This window comes from Zosterops lateralis (assembly GCF_965231275.1).
Source record: "Zosterops lateralis genome assembly, chromosome: 3".
NCBI classification, from domain to species: domain Eukaryota; kingdom Metazoa; phylum Chordata; class Aves; order Passeriformes; family Zosteropidae; genus Zosterops; species Zosterops lateralis.
In genome coordinates this window covers 14,832,511-14,838,510 of record NC_139764.1, presented here as the reverse complement: position 1 = coordinate 14,838,510, position 6,000 = coordinate 14,832,511, and positions in this window count along the sequence as shown.

Genomic DNA, 6,000 nt, shown 5'->3' with positions numbered 1-6,000 from the left:
AGAATCAAGAATGAGGAGATTCTTTCATTTTTTACAAGCTGATTTATTCATTCCTACTAAGAATTTGTTCCAATTGCTATCTCCCATCCTCTGAGATATATATATATTTCATACATACATACATATATGTCATTTCTATATCTATACAGACATGCATATAAAAAAAATGTATACATATATATGTGTATATATATATGTATGTGTATATATATATATTCTGCTAATTAAATGTTGCAATATGGGATGACCTTCACAACAAGCTGTTTGAATGCTGGGCTTCATTCCATTAGACTGAAATAAATCCAGACCCAGGAAAAAGATACATACTTCACTTTGGGGAGTGTTATTTTGGCAGCTTCCTTGGCAAGCCTGTCTCTTGTCCTTGCCCATGCTGGCTTCAAAGTAACGGAAGGAAAGGACATCTCAATAAAGGAAGAAAATGAAAGTAATTTGGTCCAACTGTAAAGACAACTAGTGTTGGAGAAAAGTAAATGATATGTCTTGTCTTGACTGAAGCCTAGTCATGCTGTGTAAATTATAATTTCCCAACTCCCTTAATTTTTTTCCAATTTTAGCCCACTGAGCTAGATTTCCCATTGCCTTTTCTGGTGTGGCAGGCTTAAACACTGTTGTTCAAACTCAGGAGTGTCCCGCTTTGCCTTTGCTGCAATAACTACAGGAGACGCAAATTTACTGACCCAAATTGGTTTTATAAACATGCTTTGTACCAGCGGGTAACTGCTCTCTAGAAGATCTGCCAGCAAGTGCCTAATTTCAGTAATGCAAATCACTCATATAAATAGAGTAAATGTTTAACTACTTCCCTTAGTTAAGAGGCAGTAAGAGGTTTTGTAGCAGTGCAAGGACCAGGGGGTTGAAAGGCTGCTTGCAAAAAATAGATAAGCTTTGTCTCTCACGGCTGTAATAATTCTGAGAGAGAAACAAAGATTTCTTTATGCAGTGTGAGGAAAAGCCATGCTTTACTGCAGGATTTAAGATGATAATTGGTAGACAGTTACTTTAATAAGAAAATATGCTGCCTAGAGTCAAAATCACATGCTGGAGCAAAGACCATAACGATGTTACCTTGAAAAGCTGAAGAACAGCAGCATGAATACACAGAAGGGATGTGTCTGTACCTTCTTTAGCCTAAGCAAACTGCAGGGAATGAAGCAAATCCAGCTTCCTAGAATGAAGATCTCGGCCATCCTTGAATGATAAATCAGATGTCCCCCAGTTAGAAACCCCCTGAGGAATATCCGTCCCATTGAAAATAAGCCCAAGCAAAATGTTCTGCAGAGACAGGAGGAATCTGCAGAGGCGGAAATTTCAATGCCTGTATTTTTACCAGCCTGGCTTCTCCCTCAGAAACCTGTGAACCTCAGGAGACTGGAATTCCTCCAAACCAAGTCTATGCCCTGTGGTCCCTGATCCATTTTTCCGAGTGACCTCCAGGCCATGGTCCTGGTTTTTAGAGGAAGGCTGTGGACAGGGACAGGGCAGTGCAGGAGAGAGGATGGAAGGTCAGGCTGATGTGGATTGGGCAGCACTGAGGGGTGGAGGACAAGGCCAATGCCATTTGTCACACCTGTGACAACTGGAGGTAGTTTCAAGGTAGTTTTCTGTCTTCCTGTCCAGCCAGTTGGCAACTGACTCTGTCTATATCTTTTTAGGATTTGCTGAGGAAGGATGAGTACTAAGACACCAAAACACAGATATAAATGTATAGAGTGTAATCAGAGCAAACTTCAGAAGAAGTGCTCTGCTTATCCTTTTTGTTCTCCTTCCAAGACCTGAATTTTACAGGTCTAATTTGGGTAGTAAACTTGTAAAGAAATTGGATATGCAGCAAAACTTCTTCCAGAAGGTTAATTTTAAAAGAAGTATTTTTAGTTCTTTGAAGATTGGTGGGAACACAAAATAGGAGAAGTTAGTCACATCACCACCATTTTCTAGCTCATTATTTCCTTGGCAGCCTTTTTAAAGTTTATATACAGTTCATGAAGTGATTTGAAACATCTCTGTTACATTCATGAAGATGTTCAGAGCTTTCTGACATTTCCTGACAACAACCTCTTTAAAAGTGATCGTGAACATTTTTCTAAAGTTAAATTATCCTGACCTGCAATAAGATGCCTAAAAAAAATGAGTGCAGCCTTATCCTGGGAAACAGTTAGCATTCCAATCTGCATTGCTGCCAAGGCTTCAGCAGTTTGTGAACACTTGAGGGAGAGAAAGCCACTATCAATTACTGATTTAAAAATTACAGTTATTCAGAACTTGGAAGACTGTGAATCTCCTAAGGGCTGTTGATACCAGCAATAAACTTTGCAGTTGTCTGCCCCCTGATGCTCTAAAATTCAAGGCATATCTTAGCATCCCCTTCCTTCAAACACTACTTTTTGAAATTAGTTTTCTGAAGGATATAATTTCTGTATGTTTGGTCCCTAGCCTGGCCCTGGAAAGGCAATTCTTTCCCGGGGAGCAGAGGCAAACTTCAATATCAGTGGACTCAGAACAGCATGGGTCATTTCATTTTACTGTTTTGGGGGTTTTTTTATAGCAGTATATAAAAAAGATTGAATGGTCCAATTGAACATTTCTGTAAATACTGTCATTTTCAGGGACCGTTTGGACTTCACTTTTTATTTACCTGAGTGATAAAACACTGGCATATGTGCAAAACATATATATAAAATCTTGGCCAGTACTTCTGAATAGCAATGGTCAGAGAATCTTCTTGCAAGATATTTGCAAATGCAAGATCTATATTTAAGAAAAAGTAGTTGTATGTGATGACTTCATGATACATTAGAAGAGTTATTTTTTGTTTAATAAATACAGTCTCTTCCAGAGGAAAGCAAAGCTATTTGTAACTGTCTTTTGCATTGACTATGAATAAACTCTCTTGTCCCTTGTTACTGTCAACTTCCATATATCCTCTCCTTCTTCATGTGTTTGGGTTTTTTTCCCAAGAATAAGAAATAGCACTTTAGGGGCACTCAGTTTTCAAACCTTAGTTCTGATTTATGAGGGGTTGTACAAACCTGATGCTGGAACAGCTGCAGAAGAGCTCACCCACAGACCTGTTAGTGCCTTGGCGGCAGGTGAGGGATGATCAGTGACAGCTGGCCAGAGTCCAGAAGTTCTACTCATTGCTTCAGAGGGGTGTTTTGTCACTAGGAATTCAAACTAGTTACTTGTCCTTGCAGCTGATGGAGAAATTTCACTCAGGTGTAAACTGGTAGGGAGGAAGATGCAGACCGTGGGTTTGTGGGCGAGTACAAAACAAGCTGCTGGAGAATTAAAATCCTTGTAGGGTAAAAGCCTCTGGAGAATAGTGCAAGAGCAATTTTTACTACAGCTCTGCCCAAATAACCCTCCCTACTCTTTCATCTCTCAGTCAGTGCATCAGCAAGTTCATGGTCCCTCTGTGCATGGACTCGTATTGGCTGAGGAGAATGAGAAGATCAGACCTGTACATATTTTAGGGGAGGATGCACCTACAGCTGAGCTTGATATTAGCAGGATAAGACAGTTTAATAGGCTTTTCCTAACTTTAATACATGCTGGAAAATCCGGTTGACACTGTGGGTGCCACTGAATAGGTTTACTACATCTTGAAGCTAACTTTCTGGAACATTTAAATTTGGAGAAGCTGAGACTGAGACAAATCCATAGCAAGGCTGGCTATATTTAATCCTAAAGCCTCAGGAAAATGTCAAAGATGCCATTGCAGTAGGAAATCCTATTTTTCTCAAAAACTGTATATGGCCTAAGCAGGCACATTGTTTTCTTCTGAAAGACCAGATGCTGTGGAAAATGTCAATTTAAAAGACAGACCTTTCAGGCTGCTAATACAGCACTTATATAGATTCATAAGCTTGTAAAATGGATCATTACACATTGTACAAAAATCCATACCATCTTCTTTGGCTTAATATAGTCCTGGAAGAAATATTTCCAAGATTTCACTGGAGGAACAGATTGGAGATCATGACAAAGAATGAGCATGTAGTGTATATTATAGCTTGCCTGAATTAGACTTCTCATGTCTGATCTGCAGTTAAAACTGGATACAGTAGGCTTAAGTTGGCTTCGTCAGCTAATGAAGAACTTTATATCAGGAGAGTGGCTGTTCATTTAGCCTGGCTGTGTGCTGCGATCCGGTCCCTGCAGCTGTTTCCTGATCTTGTTGATGTGTTTAAAGAACACACATTTGGTACTACATGCTTCTGGAGGTGGTGTATCTTCACACTTCCTGCGGAGACTTAGCACTATACTTTGCAGAGTAGTAGAAACAAAGCCTGGAACATAAACAATCAAAATTCTTCTGGGAGAGGGATCTTGATGGAAAGCAAAGTCTCAAAGTCCAGCCCCGCAAAGGGGCTCGTGGCCAGCTCTGCTACAGCTCAAAATTAAAATCTGAAGAATGGATACAAGACATTGCTCTACCTTAAGCTAGCTTGTCAGGGTAAATATTTACATATTTTGAAATACAAAATAGGTAAGAATCATAGTGATAGATAAAGCAATCCAACAGGTAACATTTATACACAAGATTTATATATGGATGTGGAAGTTTGTGTAGGACACCAAGACAGACACTCTCCCACTATCATTAGTAATACAATAAGGTATTGGACATTTGACTTGAGTGAAAGATTAACACCACACATATTTATGCAAAACCTGTTTGTTACTCAAAAATACCCTAAAACAGAATGACCACCTGTTTCTCCATTAGAAATACTCTCTTGATTCTTTAGCTAGAGAACCTGATGGGGTTTCCACAAGCTGCAAGCCTGTAGGAACACTTGAAGGATACTTTGGTTTGCAGACATCCTTGTGCCCTGTGATGATGGAGCTGAAGGGCTGTGGGTGCCTGGAGCCTGGAAAGATGTATGAGGACATATGGAATGGCAGAGATGTAGTATACAACAAGGGGATAGTGCAAATCAAGCCAGTGTGGTATAGAGGCAGATGGGGGACAGAAGTGTGTGCACAGGAAGCTTGGAGAAGCATGTGACTTGGGCAGCAGCTTCTCTCATCTCAAGTGAAGTTTGCAGGGAAGGAGGGAGCATTGGGGTGGCACTTTGCCTAAGTTTTCTCTGAAAGGCATTGCCAACAGTAGATGGGAAAACAATTATGAATTTGCAATAAAGAAAAAAGGCAGTTTGGGAGTCATGAGCTGAAGTGGCTTAAACCTGTGTGATTAGTAAAACTTTAACACCATTGCAGGGGTCTCGTGTAGGGAAAGGAAAACTCAGCTCTGCACACAGACTGTGTCTTTGAAGTGGTCACAGCAGCTCTGAACTGACCACATTTCAACACTCAGTAAGAAGAATTGAAAGGATGACCAGCAGGGCAAACTCTCATTTTCTAGAGGATTAGATTGCTTCTACCTAGCACTAACCTTCAGATTCCCAGCACCGAATCAGCATTCAAAACACAGTGGCATCTGTCTTGTTCCTTAAAGCCCTTGTAGAAGTCATCCTTTTAAGCTCTCTAATTGTAAAAACAATTCTCAGTTGCATCAGTACAGGGGGAGGATATGAGTAAAGAAGTTAAAGAGTTCTCTAAGATGAGACATGTCACTTAAAAAATTTATCTTTGAAAGAGGCTTTTACAAAATTCTGTTACCATCACATTGCTGAACTTGCCTTATTGCTGACCCATTACACTGAAAGGGAAGGCTACTTTCCTTATTTTGGGTGTGTGCTGCACCTGTTACTTCTGCACTGCTAATTCTGCAGTCTTCAGGTTCTCTGGAAGCTCTTTGGTTTCTGGATGCCCCTGCTGAAAGGTGACTCTTTCGACAATATTTTTTGTCAACCTGCCTGCAACTTCCTTTAACAGAGCATTCAGAAATTATTTCTACATTTGTGCAATGAGGACCATGCAGAAAGTTAAGTGCAAAATGCAATGAGCATGAGAGTACAGTGGAGGCAACGTTTGTGCCTGTTCTTGCCACATTGTACTTACATGTGAGAATTATGT